The 16437-nt window shown below is 37.5% G+C and overlaps 1 protein-coding gene across 3 annotated transcripts in view; it reads right to left on the bottom strand.

Moving 5' to 3' along the window:
* LOC131039103 (probable LRR receptor-like serine/threonine-protein kinase At1g53430) overlaps positions 1–16437 on the bottom strand; it is a 101090-nt gene that overhangs the window by 61767 nt on the left and 22886 nt on the right. The gene's annotated exons all lie outside the window — the stretch shown is intronic.

Genomic DNA, 16437 nt, shown 5'->3' with positions numbered 1-16437 from the left:
AGACTTGGGTAGAATTCTCTATTGGAGGATACAAGGATAAGATCCTTTGTGATGTGTTACCCATGGATGCTTGTCATCTGCTGCTAGGTAGACCCTAGAAATTTGATAGGAAGGTGATCTATGATGGAGAGGAGAACTCCATTTCCTTCAAGAAGGACAGCAGAACCTTTAAGATTTAGTCTCTGATAGAGAATGATGAGGGAACCTCAAGAACACCTAGTGTCTTACGGAATACTAGTAAAGAGTTCTTACACCTGCTACATGAAGAGGAGATAGTGGGATGTGCCATCTTTGTGAAGCCAAAGGAGGAGGAAGATAAGCTATAGACAGAGGTACCCAAGGAGGTGAAGCAAATGTTGCAAGAGTATAAAGACATAGTGAGTGATGGAGCACCTGCAACACTTCCACCAAGAAGGTCTATAAGCCATCAAATAGACTTTGTCCCTGGTGCATCCAAACCCAATAAAGAAACATATAAGCTCACACCTGATAAAAACAAGGAGGTGGCAAGGCAAGTGCAGGAGTTGTTGGATCAATGACTGATCAAGAAAAGCATCAGCCCATGTATAGTCTCGATAGTGCTAGCATCAAAGAAGGGAGGCAAGTGGAGACTGTACTGACTCAAGGGCAATCAATAGGATCACCATAAGGTACAGATTTCTTATTCCTAGAATAGAGGATTTGATGGACTATTTAGGAGGTGCCATGTATTTTACTAAGTTGGACCTTAAAAGTGGTTATCACCAAATTAGGATCAAGGAGGGTGATGAGTGGAAGACCACTTTTAAGACCACAGAAGGGTTGTATGAATGGCTTGTGATGCCATTTGGACTTACCAATGCCCCAAGCACCTTCATGAGGTTGATGAATGAGGTGTTAAAGGACTTCACAAGTAGATTTGTGGTGGTGTACTTGGATGACATACTAATCTATAGTAGAACCAAAGAGGAGCACCTAGAACATTTGAGGTTAGTCCTAGAGAGGTTGCATGAAGAGAAGTTGGCAATAAACCTAGAGAAGTGTGACTTCTTGAAGAAAGAGTTAGTCTACTTGGGGTTTGTGGTGTCCAAGGGGACCTTGAAGATGGATCCAAGCAAAGTGGAGGCAATCTTGAATTGGCCTACCCCTAAAACAGGGACTGAAGTTAGGAGTTTCCATAGTTTAGCCCAATTCTATAGAAAGTTTGTGAGGAAATTCAGTGGCATATGTGCACCAGTACTTGACACCATAAAAAGAGGCCTTAAAACTAAGTTCAAATGGATTGAACAAGCTGATGAAGCATTCCAATTATTGAAGCAAGAAGTAGCCACAAAACCCATCCTACTCTTACCTACTTTTGACAACATTTTTTAGTGAGAAACTTAATGAAGCAAAGAAGAGATATTCAACCTATGATCTAAAGTTGTATGCACTAGTTCAGTCTCTCAAGAAGTGGAGGCATTACCTACTCCCAAAAGAATTTGTGGTGTTCACAGATAACCAGGCTTTGAGTTACATTAACACTCAAGAGAAGATTAGCAATAGACATTTGAAGTGGATGGAATACCTCCAATCCTTTACCTTACCCATCAAGCATAAAAAGGGGCAACTCAACAAGGTGGTAGATGCTTTAAGAAGGAAGTTGTTGACTATCCAAGAATTACAATTGCAGAGCATAGGAATAGAAGGTTTCAAGGATCTCTATGAAGAAGATGAAGACTTCTAATCAACCTACAAGGTCTACAAGGAGTTTGAGAATCATTTTCATGGTGAGTATGTAGAATACACTCTTCAAAGTGGTCTCTTGTTCAAAGGCAATCAATTATGTGTACCGACAGGATCCATGAGAGAAAATATCATACAAGAGAAACACAATGGTAGTCTAAGTGGACACTTTGGAATAAATAAAACTTTGGATCTAGTGCAGAGGTACTACTATTGGCCTAGGTTGCCAAGGGACGTGAGAAGGTATGTGGAGCAATGCGGTGTGTGTCAAAGGGCAAAAGGAGGATCAAGAAATGCAGGCCTCTATCAGCCATTACCAGTCCCAAACAGGCCTTGGGAGTGTGTGAGCATGGACTTTGTGGTAGGACTCCCCAAGACAAAGACAGGTATGGATAGCATCTTTGTGGCATTAGACAGGTTTTCTAAGATGAGCCATTTCATTTCATGTAAAACTACTCATGATGCTAGCTATATTGCACATCTCTTCTTTAAGGAGATTGTAAGGATTCATGGACTCCCATTAAGTATGGTTTCAGATAGGAACATCAAGTTCATTGGCCATTTTTGGCAAACCTTATGGAAAAGACCAGGGACCAATTTATCATTTAGCTTAGCTTACCATCCACAAACTAATGGTCAAACTGAAGTCATTAATAGGGTCTTAGGAAACTTATTGAGGTGTCTAACCAAGGAGTATGGGCAGACATGGGATCTAGTCATTCCACAAGTTGAGTATGCCTACAATGAGAGTGTAAGTAGGACCACTGGAAGGAGTCCTTTTGAGGTTGTCTATGGTAGACATCCAAGAGGGGTGTGTGAACTAAGAGAACTTGGTTCCATGGAGATGAAGAGTGGGAAAGAAAAGGACTTCACTCAAACCATCAAGGAAGTCCAAGAACAGGTCAAGAGAGCCATCCTAGAGTCTACTCAAAAACTAAAAGCTAAAGTGGATGGAAAAAGGAGAGAGGTTCAATTCAAAGTGGGTGACTATGTGATGGTCCATCTGAGAAAAGCTAGAATGCAAAGTGGCAAGCCTACTAAACTAAAAATGAAGAGGGTAGGACCTTGTAGAATTCTGTCAAAATATGGTGAGAATGCCTACAAGGTGGATCTTCCTTTAGATTTGGCTATATCACCAGTCTTCAATGTTGCTGATCTGATATTATATAAAGGTGAAATAGAAGGGCAAACTGAGAATCAAGCCAAGGTGTTGCAGGACTTGGATGTGAATGACTTACCTCAAATGAAGCAACCCATAGCAGAGGAGATCTTAGAGTCAAGGGTGAAAAAGTCTACTAGATACCAGGTCTACATGGAACACTTGGTGAAGTGGGCAGGTCAACCTGAGTCTGAAGCCACTTGGGTTGAAGAGGGCAAGTTCAAGAAACTTGGTATTGACCCGGCTCTCATCTCTCCCCTAGTTCCTTAATTCTATGCAGAGGGGGAGTATGGTGCAGGAGAACCCTTATAAGGTCTTCCTCCTTTTGGATTTTGTTGGGATTTTGCTTCTTTAAGAAGCCATGTAAATGTAATAAGAGCCAAGAGCTCATTAGTCTTGTTTAGGTCCTAGTTTAGGTCCTAGGTTCACAAGTCTAGGTTGAGGTTTCTTGTGGAGTAGAGGGTATATGTTGAATTGATGAGTTTAGGGTCCTTTTAGAATGGTGGTTTGGCCTAGAAGTCAAGAAAAGCAACATTGCAAAAGTTGCTCAAAAGTTGCAAAAAGTTGCATGACAACTTTTCAAAGTTGTCAAGCAACTTTTCCACCTAATAGGTCATAACCTTAGCTTGGCATGGAGAACCCTAACCTTGGTACACAAACTAAGGAAAAGACACTATATATTGTTGCAAACCCTAAAATGAGGGATTGGATGTCAGTTTGTATGACCAAAGGGAAGAGACCTTAACTGTGACTGTATTTTGTTGCCAGTCGACACAAATGGAGCATTAAAAGATTGATAATGGATTGTTTTGTAGTATAAAATATGTTGAGAGACTTTTATTGTGTTCATACTTTCATTTTGAGCATTTAGGTTAGGTTTATTGTGAAGGTTTTGTGTACTTGTAAATATTTTGTGAGTTACTCTTTCACTGCCCAGTTTTGGACTGTTTTGTGTAAATGGGTTGACAACTCCTATCCCCATTGTGGAAACACCATGAAACCATGGGGAATAGGAGTGTAGACCTTGTATAGTACCTTAGAGCAAGCAGGGCCCTTGAAGATGTAGGAAAGCCTTTCAAAGACCCACTCCTAGGCAAGACTGGAATGTGCCCAGCTAGGAAGGGTTAAGGTTGCAGAGGTCCGTGAGAGCAAGGAAGGACAAAGAAGGATGCAACATTTGGAGGATTTGTAGAGGGGTGTGTGGAGAACCATTGGTGAGGAGGAGGAGCTTCCACCAATCTAGATAAGGTGGTGAAGACATCAAACCATCACTATGACCCTGGCAGGCCTAAAAACCCTCTTAAAAACCCTAAAAAACCCCTAAATTCACCTAGGGTAGTGTACGGACACTTGGAGACCCAAAACTAGGAAAATATTTGAGCCTTTGCCAAATGATTAGTAGTCCCTTTGGGAAGTTTCACAAGTTTTGGCATCATTTGCAAGAGGGAGCCCTAAAAGTCCGGAATGGAGGCCTAATTGGGGCACATTCCTTGTAGCCCTATTCTGTAGGAAATAAGCAAAATAGTGAGATCGGTAACAAATAGGAAGGTCAAAACCTATTGGGGGCACATGAATGGATGGAGAAATATGTCAAAGACCTATCCTATCCTTGCTAGGACCTAAGAAGGTGTAGGAGGAGCTAAACCCTTATTAGCCTAAGTGAGGGTTTTTGAATCTTGTGAGTAGGTGAGACCTTAGGAGAAGTATCACAGGTTGTTGGTGGGTGGATTGGGCAAGGTTATAGGATTCCACAAGTAAGGGAAGTCCTAGAGACCCTAGGGTGTGGTTGGAACACCTGGTGATCCAAGGAGAGGATCAAAGAGCATAGACTAGGCTATTCTATCCCATATCCATTCCCATCAGGAGGGAGGGAGTGAGAGAGGGAAATAATAGAGGGAATAGAAAGAATGGGAGAAAGACACCTGAGAGAGAGAGAGAGAGAGAGAGAGAGAGAGAGAGAGAGAGAGAGAGAGAGGGGTAGGGAGAGATGGGGAGAGAGAGAGGGAGAGAGATAATGAGAGAGAGAGACCTAAAAGAGGGGGTTAGAGAGAGAGAGATATAGGTGAGAGGGAGAAGGGGGTTGGGAGGGAGAGAGGTAAAAAGAGTTAAAGGGAAAGAGATAGAGACCATATGGTGTCCTAAGGGCTCATATGGTGTCCTACGACCCCTCAGGACACCATATGACCCCTTAGGACACCATTTGGTGTTGTTATTGGTCGTATTTTGTACTAAGGGGTCATATGGTATCCTATGACCCCTTAGGACACCATATGACCCCTTAGGTGTCGTTAGGGGTCATATTGTGTCCTAAAGGGTCATATGGTGTCCTACGAACCCTTAGGACACCATATGACCCCTTAGACTCCATATGGTGTCATTATGGGTCGTATGGTGTCTTAAGAGGTCATATGGTCTTCTATAACCCCTTAGGACACATAGGACCCCTTAGGACATAATTTGGTTTCGTTATATGGTGTCCTTTGGGTCATATGGTATCTTAAGGGGTCAAATGGTGTTTTATAACCCCTTAGGACACCAAATGGTGTCGTTATGGGTCGTATGGTGTCTTAAGGGTTCATATGGTTTCATATGATCCCTTCGAACACCATATGACCCCTTATGTGTTGTTGGGGTCACATGGTCTCCTACAACCCCTTAAGAGACCATATGACCCCTTAGGAATCCATATGGTGCCATTATGGGTCGTATAGTGTCCTAATAGGTCATATGGTGTTCTATTACCCCTTAGGACACCATTTGGTGTCGTTATGGGTCGTATAGTGTGCTAAGGGGTCATATGGTGTCTTATGACCTCGTAGTACTCCATATGACCCCTTAGGTGTTGTTATGGGTAATATGGTGTCCTAAGGGGTCACATGGTGTTCTATGACCCCTTAGGACACCATATGACCCCTTAGTACTTTATATGGTGTCATTAACGGTCATATGGTGTCCTAAGGGGTCATATGGTGTAATATGACCCCTTAGGACACCATATGGCCCCTTAGTTGTCGTTAGGGCTCATATTGTTTCCTAAGAGGTCATATGGTGTCCTATGACCCCTTAGGACACCATATGACCCTTTAAGACACCATACGACCCATAACGACACCATATGGTGTCCCAAGGGGTCATAGGATGCCATATAACCCCTTAGGACACTATACGACCCATAACAATGCCATATGGTGTCCTAAAGGGTCATATGGTGATCTATGACCCCTTAAGACACTATTTGGTATCGTTATAGGTCCTATGGTGTGCTAATGGATCATATGGTGTCCTATGATCCCTTAGGAAACCATATGACCCATTAGGTGTCGTTAGAGGTCATATTGTATCCTAAGGGTCATATGGTGTCTTATGACTCCTTCTGACACCATATGACCCTTTAGGACACCATATGGTATCGTTACGTATTGTATGGTGTCCTATGACCCCTAAGATACCATATGACCCCTTAGGACAACATATGGTGTCGTTAGTGGTCACATGGTATCCTAAGGGGTCATATAGTCTCCTACGACCCCTTGGGACACCATATGGCCCCTTAGGACTCGATATGGTGTCATTATGGGTCTTATGGTGTTCGAAGAGGTCATATGGTGTTCTATGACCCCTTAGGACACCATTTGGTGTCATTATGGGTCGTATGGTATGCTATGGGGTAATATGGTGTCATATGACCCCTTAGGACTCCATATGACCCCTTATGTATCGTTATGGGTCATATGGTGTCCTATGACCCCTAAGGACACATGCATGGATCCCTAGGATACCATATGACCCCTAAGAATACCATATGACCATAGAGAGGGAAGAAAGTAGAGAGGAAGAGGCCTAAGAGATGAAAAGGTAGGGGTTAAGGAAGAGAGAAGGAAAATGTAGGGAAGAGACAAGAGAGACAATGTTGATACGAGCATGTTGATTACTAAAATTTGACTGTCTGAAATTTATAAGAATACTCAAAAAACTAGAATCTACATTATATCTCTTAGAGATCCATAACCACTCTCAAACATCCTGACAATATATACATAAAATATAACTTAAAGTATAAGAAAGATAAAAGACAAAGATAAATGCCAATTTATGTATATATCTTGTCGCAAAACCTAATGGAATGCTAAATGAATTGCATACAAGTCCATGTTACTAATTTAAATTTTATTGACAGACAAACGCGTACGTGGTTTATAAACTAAAACTACGTACGAGGTTTTAGTTTATAAACCATGTACGGGGTTTTAGTTTCTAAACCATGTACGTGGTTAGTATACTTTAAACCCCGTATGCGGTTTAGCTTTGTTTAGACTCAGTAAAACGAGCCTAAACGCGTACGTGGTTTTTTTAATTTGAAATACCCCATTCATATTTTTTTTTTCATTTTTTTTGGGGTGTGTCCACTTTTTTGCACACCATCTTAAAGTGCACACACCCATATTATGCAAGACAATGTGTTGTGATAGAAAATATTATCAAAGTTATTTACCATGATGTTGGTTGCTTGATCCAGTTGTTCAAAGATAATTTCATGTTTAGGAGAATCCTTCTCAATTTCAATTCAACTATTTCTTTGGTTGTTGATTGACAATGAGTCCTTCAGTAGCAGTTTGTATCTTGTCCTAAAGGAGTGTTCTTTAGTTGAGCAAGTCCTCTTTGTATCTTTCTTAAGGTTCTGTGCCTTAGTTCTGCAAGTCCTTCAGATGTTGGTGCTCTTTGGTAGTAAGCCTAAAATGTTTTAAATATTGTTATTCATATTGTGAGTTAGATTATCACCATGCTTTTTTTTTCTATTTGGATTTTCCATGTAAATTTGGTGTTCATGTGTTAATGGTTGATTCTTATGCGTTAATGCTAAGTAAGTTAATATTGTTTATTAATAATCTATTTTTGAAGTTTCAAATTTATTCACCCCCACTCTTAGTCATGCCATGTGTTTAACAATTGGTATCACAAAAAGGTTCCTCTTTGGAAAGTGTAATAGCTTGAGGTAGATCTAGAGATGATGCATGACCTTCATGTTAAAGAACTGATATTTGATGGAACAAAATTTACTTAAAAGAATGAAAGAATGAAGTCTTTGTAGAATGGAATCTAGGAGATTATTCAAATAGGGTATCAACGCCCTCTGAATGGACCATCAACTTTGGATGAAATTAAGGCCCAAGAGACAAATGCAAAAGCTATAACAATACTTATCAGTTGTCTTAGTGATGAAGTATTTGGCAAAGTTAAAGGAATGAAAGAATCCAAGGGAAAATGAAAGAAGCAAAGGGAATCTAGAACAAGTTGTGTTATGTATATGAAGGTTTTAGAATGGGTGATGATGAAAGTGTTAAGAGCTACATACATAAAGTGAATTATACCTTGGAAGCTATCTGAGCTATTGGTGGAATGTTAGAAGAAAGTGATGTCTTTATAAATATCTTGTTTACATTGATGAAATCCTACAAACCAAAAAAATGTGCCATTGGACAATGTCATGACCTAAAAATAACTACACAATTGATTAGCTTATCGAAACATTGTCTACCTATGAAATTGGAGAGATAGAAGATATAAAATCCTATCAAAGAGAATCTACATTTAATGTTTCAAGGACATCAGGAAATGAACTAGAACAATTGAGAACTTGGATGAGGTTGAAGCAAAATTTGTAAGATTGGAGAGAGGAACTAGAAAGTACAAAGGTAATTTGCCCTTGAAATGCTTTAATTATGGAAGAATTGGTCATTATGCTTCTAAAGGTATATAAAAAGAATATTATAGAATATTTGATGATGATGAAAAGAAAAGTAGATATATAAGACATGATTTTAAGAAAAGAACAAATGATAGTGTAGACACCCAAAATTAATTAAATTAATATTTAATTAATTATCCAACCTCTAATAATTAATTCTATTAATTATGTTAATCCTTTATTCTTCTTGAAATTAATTAAATTATATTTAATTAATTTTATCCTCCTAGCCATATGGTTAATTTATCAATTAATTATATAATTCTCAATTTCCTCTAAAAATTGATTTAATTACCCAACCTTAGCTAAAAATTCTAAAATTCTTCTAAATCCACTGGGTTGATTAATTCCTAATTAGTTAGCCTAATTCCATCATTCCTAACCTCATTAGCATTTAAATATCTAATTAAAATTTCTCCACACACTCTCTCTCCACCCATCACATCCTCCTAACTGTCCACTTGCACTATAATCCTTTATTATCTAACCTAATAACCCTCACTAATCATTTCTGCATTCCTAATCTCTAAGATTAGTAATGAGTCAACCACATGCCATAAATTACTTTCCCATCTCATCTCCCTACCTTAAATACTATCCACTTTTCTCTATCCAAGAAATTTTGAATTCTTGTATTTTCCCCATGCGCCCCTTTCCAAAGAATTTTTAATTCCTTTATCCTTTTATTCTCCCCATGACCATCTTCCCAAGGATTTTTTAATTATTTGTTCCTCTTCCCAATTTCCTTTGTCCCTCTACCCCATGTCCTTGAAGAGAGTGGAGACAATGAATTCCTTTATGGCTAAATCTCTTGGATCTCCCACTTGTCCTCTCCTCTCACATTCAATCCCGACCCTTCATAATCTTTTGATCTCCACCATCCATTCCAAATTTGAAAATCTATAAATTGGATTCCTCTCCTTCACTAATCATCCACCTCCATTACATTATCATGCTTTCAATTTGAATCCAAAATCCTTCCATTGAATCCACATAATGTCCAAGTTCAATTTCAATCCATCATCGTTGATTAAATCATCCTCATCTCCTATTGTTGTGTACTTGGAGATCAATCCACCTTCAGTAATTCAATCATCTCCTGATCTTTATTTTTCATCCTTGTAGCAACAAGATCATGGAGAGGACGATGACAAAGAAGAGAAACTAGCATTGGGAGCATCATGGGGAAGGAAATTACATATTTGTTTATGTTTCTTATTTTCTTTTGTTGTCAATCTTCTTTGATATTCTATTAAATGGTTTGAAATCAAGTCGTGCTTATAGTTGGGCTTACTATGAATTCATGTTGATTTAATAATCTCAATTTTTTTTTGCATTAGATAGAAATAAAGGGAAAACAAGTTTTTTATTTATCGAGGCACATTCATCTGAAGAAGATGTTGAAGACTTGAATAAAGAATCTGTTGGTTCCCAAAATTGCAGATTGCTAAACCCTAAAGGTATGTTAGGCCTTATGCTTAGGTTTAACAATGATTTTGGCCAACAAACAGAATGAACCAATATGGTTGTGATTCCCCGCTCTTTTGGCTCTGCTAAACCAAGGTAGGTGTACCTCTTAATTTGAGAAAATTATAACTTTCTTTAAAACTTTGAATAAGTCTCTACTTCACATTGGCATGAATGTTTAAAATAGATAATAATATACTAACTGACTCCTACCTCTATCTCTACAATTGAAATTAAAATTGTATATAAATGTAATTTTTCAATGAGTTCAGTTTTTAGGGTTTAAATGATCAATGCCTTCCATCTATCGGGCAATAGTGTCATGATGATGCATGTGTCTTCTCAATAGTTATAATTCAAATTGTTTGGCACTATCAAATATTTATGACTTGCATAAATGTGTAGGGAATTTTATTACCAGATTCTACTTCGATTATCCAAAAAAATCTTCAAATCACTGTGACCTGACTTGCAGGATCCGATCAAATGAATCACACAGAAACAATAAACTTGCTTTGATAAACCAGCTATATACTTCATATATGTGCTCCCAATTTTTTCTTATTATAAATCTAATTCTAATCCCCCCTTTGGTTTTAGTCCCGATTTCCTTCTTATAGAAAATGAAGGAGCGTTTTCGACCATTACAACCTTTAGTTATGAAATTATAAATTTATTTAAATTCACACCCCAACTAAAAGGCATAGAAATATTTATTCATCTCATAAATTTTGGTGTTTATCTTGCAAATAATCTCTTGTTATATTCTCTCCATAATGAAAATGGAAATAAATTTTGGTGTGTATCTTGCTATTTGTGTATTTTAATCATTCTCTCCATAATGAAAATGTTTTCACCCGGATGATATTCTTTGTAAAACCTTTTCACCTTGTTTGAATGAAAATATTTGACTTATCAAAATCTGCATTAGAATATCTTCGCCCTTCATTTCAAATTCATCTAATATAAAAATATTTTCTCTCCTGGGATGAAAATAATTATCTTCTTTGTACAATATAATATGAGAGAAAAACCTTCATTGATAATTTACCTTCTTGACTGTTTGCATTTTTTTATTCCTTTTGTAAAACTATTTGTGCAGCTAAGTGAGGATATTTACCATATATATGGTTATATAAATGAAAATATCCAAGATAATTATATAATTATCCCACATTATTATATTCTACACAACTCCTTTCGATCCTCTTAATTAAACAATTATGTATTGTTAGGGCTTATTTTAAAATATGTTCACAATGCTTTATAGATTCAAAGATTTAACTGGGAACTTCCTTACAAATTCATTATCTCCATACTTATTTGCATTCCCTGAATCCTTTGATCGGTAATCCAGTGCCACTATTGGAAGAAAGGAAAAACTTACAGCCCACTCTTGTTCTCTGCACATTGACTCAAACTCATCCAGTGTTCCTCATGCCTGTAGCTATGCCATTAATGGTGATGAGTAATGCATCTTGAAGTTTAGGGTTGCTTATATCTTGTCAGAGGTGATTTAATATTTCCACTTTAAACAATCATATTTTGGTGCAGGGAGAGTACATTCGCCTAGTGTTTGACGTTGATAGATCCACAGCTAGAAAAATTATTTTATTGTGCTGGCGAATGGTGTGTAGCTTGTGATTGTTTCCTCAATCGTTGTGTGTCATTGGATTTTTGAAGCTCCCTTCTTGGCGTATGTCGAGGGGGCGGTGACAAAGGTTGTGGAGTTTGGCTTCACGTGCCTCATTCATACTTCCTTTTCTCATAAATGTCTTTGAAGTAGTTGTAATTAGATCTGCATTCACTGCGTTTCATGAGATGACATCTTGTTAGAGAATTCTGTCAAAAATTGTAGAATTCGGCTTTATTCTTATGAATTGCATCTACTTGAAAGTGTATGATTCTTGCAGTTATCAAATTTTCTGTGAAATGCCACCTCCTTAATGTCCTCCTTTCCTTTCATGGATGTCCACACTTTGTTACCAAGCTTCTAAATTGTGCAGTGTGCACAGGCTGGAAGATGTTTAGCTTTACAGTATTCAATTGCATCTGTTTTGAGTATGTAAAGAAACTACCAATAAATCTAACTTCTGCAAACATTGTTCTGATGTTTCCTAGTGGCCATTTAGCCAAAATGATTCACATTCCATGATTGTTGTGTACATTTGCTTATGGTTTGTAAAGCCTTTTTCAATCAATCCATCTTATGCATATTCCGATGATCTTCGCAATCATGAGACCACATTCCTCCGAGGAATTTTTCAAACAGTTCAGAAGTCGTGTTTGTACTTCCATATCATGTGGATGTGTCCTCCAAGTAGCTACAACTGCAACATCTTCTGTATGTATCAACTCGAAGTCTATTACCAAGTTCGTTCTCTGCATATCATGTTGCCATTGTATCCTGTAGATGTCATCGTGCCAGGGCATTTCGCAATATCACTACCAAATTTAGGGTTTCTTCACTGGTCTGCACGATATAGCAAGGTGCGTTCCCCATTCTTCACGAGTTTACCTTTTGCTTGGTGAAGGAGCGATGCAATGCATTGTCTTGATGGATTGTGCCTCTTTTATTGGGGCCCACCAAGTCTTGTTCGTCCCTTTCATATATTTGCCTTTGTAAAAGAATGATTGGAGAAATTTATTTTTATCACCAATTCACACATTTAAATCATTTTGAGAGGTAACCCCTATTAACATTCTTCTCAAGAGATATAATGTAAGTCATTAAATATAATATTATTTAAATCATCAAAAATGATTTAAATAATTGCACATTTTCTTGCTTGGTCCTGTGATAAAGCATTTAAATCATTTTAGATAAATGATTAAATAATATCAATTCTTATTTTACCAATCAATGCCATTCCCTAGTGATGATTCATCCTCTCTTGGTTAAAATATGGCTTTACTCTGCAAGATAAAAGAAGCTTAAATTTTCCACCTTCCATACTATTATTATTATTATGAATCTGATGTCTAAACCGGTATATGTAGATAAGTCAATTGGTTTTGATCAGTTCCAGAGTTACCAATTTTGAGATGCAATAGGTAAAGTCAAGGAGGAGCGTGGAGACAATCACCCAGTATGAATTCAAAGTGAATCGGTCTGTGAGTTAATATTTTATTTGAAGTGGTCAACACTGAACCAGTATTGGTGTTCTAACTATTTTTCCTAGTTTATGTGATGAGTTATCACTGACTGTGATGTGTTACCACCGACCGACACTATAGCAGTGATTTGTGCCATGTTAAGCAAAATTGTCTTGATTAATTGAACCTAGGAAATTGTGTCAAGGTTCAGGAGCTGACATATATCTATATAAAGACATTGTGATGAGTTATTTCATATAGAAGATACAAGTTATGATATGAGTTGTGGAAGATGTGATTTGTTGAAGGAATTGCAAAGTATGTCAATGATACAGTAATGTATGCACAGAGAAGGATCTAAACCAGCAAAAGGTTCTATTCTTAGATCAATCCAACTGTTGTTCTCTAAGTGCTACAACAGTAAAATCCCTTAACCGGGTAAGCTCTAACAAGCTTCTTTGTATAAATCCTCTAACAAGGTGATTAATTAACTTGGATCTAAATCCTCCACTGAGGTTACCTTTAACCCGGTATAGTTCCTAACAGGTCTTGAAATCTCTAATAGGATCTGCTCCTAACAAAGCATTTGTAGACCTTAATCGGTTAGTTATCTATACTGCAGATAGTTAACTTGTGAGTTCCATCTCACCGTGGTTTTTCCCAGTTGGGTTTTCCACGTATAAATCTTTGTGTTATGGTGAATATTTTTCTTGTGGTGAATACTTTTATAACACTTTGGATTATATGCAAAGTCATTGGTAAATTGGTTAAATGTTTTTACCGGTCTGCAACTAAAGTGTTACTGTTTTTTCTTTCACTGATTCACCCCCCCTCTCAATGCTTTATAAGTTTATCAATTGGTATCAGAGTCTAACTTCCTTGAGGCTTAACTTCTTGGAAGGAAACCCTAAAGCCATCATGGGGGAAATGAGTTACAAAGAACTCTCACACCGACTTGCAGAGGCTGAATAGGCCTTTGAAGAGCTCAAGGTGAAATACAAGGCTTCACAAGCAAAGAGAAGAGAATTGACAGAGCAACTAATGGAAATCTCTGAAAATAGTTCATCGGATGAAGCTAATGTGGACACATTGGCCCATGAAGTGGAAAAACTAAATAAAGACAAGTCAAATCTGAGAAAGGAACTGGAAGCTTTAACCATTAGAATGAGTCAAGAGTTGGAAAATAGGAGAAGTGCTAAAGACCAGATCAAAGATGAGCATGAAATCTTCAAGTTGAATCAGGAAGTCGGTACCTTGCATGATTATTTGCATGAGGAAAAGGAAGAAAAAGAAGGTATACAAGCAGATCTAGATATGGCTATGTCTCTTAGAGAGACCCTGATGAAAAGGAATGAAGATCTTACAAAGGAACTTGGTGAGGCCAATGAGAAGCTTGATAAATTCAATAAGAGTTCTTCAATGCTTAATGAGAAGATTCAATCTCAAAGGATGAACAAAGATACAACCGAGCTGGGCTACTCTACATTTGAAAAAGGTGAACCTTTTGGTACAAAGGTCAACTTGCATGAAGATAAACTGGAACCTAAAGTTCAGAAACCTACTAGTAAGAAATCTTACAAACCTATTTGTTTTAATTGTCACAAATCAAGACATATTGCAAATGTTTGTAGAAGTAGATCTGAGGAAAACACCGGTTATAGACCTAACACTAATCTGTCTAGGAGATTTGAAGGTTAATGTTATACATGCAATATGTATGGGCATAGATCAGTTGAATGTAGGTATGGAGAAAATAAGCCAACACCTCATATGAGCCTAAGACATGTTGGTGATTGGAGAGGGAATTATGATAATCAGAGAAACATGAATTGGCAAAAACCTTATATCAATCGGTTTAGTCCCTATGAGATGGAGAATGTAACTAATGTGATTTCCACAATTTGTAACAACTATGGACATGTGGCTATGAACTACAGAAGAAGAAGAGGAAGAGGTAATGCAGGACGTTGGAGAGCATCTGGAATGGCCTGCTATCATTGTCATAAATCGGGACACATTACTAAGTTTTGCAAAAAGAAAAAGAACCAACTGCTAAGTCACTCTACAGATCTGAAAGGGAAGAAGACAATAGATGTTGAAGATACCAGAGCTAAGACGAATAGGATCTAGAAAAATAAAAGTGATGATAAGTCATCGAAAGAACCAAACACTTCACCTAGTGTGGAGAATCCTACATCGGCAAACTGAGCTTCTCAACAAGCTTCAGGGGAGCATATTCGTAAATCCATTTTCGAACCCCTTGAAGAAAGTATGGTAAGTAAATTTTGCATTTTGAGTTGAAATTTAAGAATTTTGATATTGTTATCAATCAGTTAGTATACCTATCAGTAAAGGCAAGTATGTCAAGTGGTAACTATTTTTCACCCTATTGGTAGTGCAATAAATGCAGTAGGTAAAGTAAATAAATAGCAGTTTCGCTAAGTCATTTTTACCTTATTGCATTCGAAGAGCATTTTTGAGCACTTGCAGAGAGAAACAAAGCATTCCCAATAGATTGTGAGTGGATTTGAACAACAAATTGAGAAGTTGGATCAGATTTGAGCATAGGAAAGTGAATTGAGTGTGCAAGCAAGAGAGCAAACGGAAACCCTAGCAACATCAAGGAAACAAAGTATTTGGTCAATCTCCTCTCTCGAATCAAATTTATTTGGAATGGCATCATCATCTACACCATCAAAGAATCTTTTCATCACTACTGAAGCCATTGAATCAATGGAGTCAGACAGGATAGAATTGTACAATGCATTATCACAGGTACCCCAAGAAGTTTTGGTTAAAGGAGATTTGTCAAGTTACATAGATTGCAAGATTGAAGATTTAGGTTCATTGGCAATCTATGTTAGTATTATGGATGTGTTGCATTAGCTTTGTCATTCATGTCAACACTTATCTTTCTGGAGATCTATGGTTACATTGGTTATGTTCAACCGACACATTGTGTTCACCGGTATGTTTAGTGACTTATGCACAATCACCGGTATATTGTTCACCGGTAGGTTATATTGTTCACCAACACTGAGGATGATATGTTATCATCTGGAGATTACTTGGTTATGTCGAAGATATGGTTTGGATACTTTGTTTTGGTGTTATGGTTATTGGTCTAGGTTATGGACCAGCATGCATTATCTATTCCAGATCAACATGACATGTTATGGAGATGATTTATTGATTGGTTATTATTGTAAATGTATTGAGCCGACATGATGCATCACATCTTGATTCATTTGTAATTGATTTAATT

Source organism: Cryptomeria japonica, chromosome 6, assembly GCF_030272615.1.
Source record: "Cryptomeria japonica chromosome 6, Sugi_1.0, whole genome shotgun sequence".
NCBI lineage: Eukaryota > Viridiplantae > Streptophyta > Pinopsida > Cupressales > Cupressaceae > Cryptomeria > Cryptomeria japonica.
This window is presented reverse-complemented; position numbering and strand designations above follow the sequence as displayed.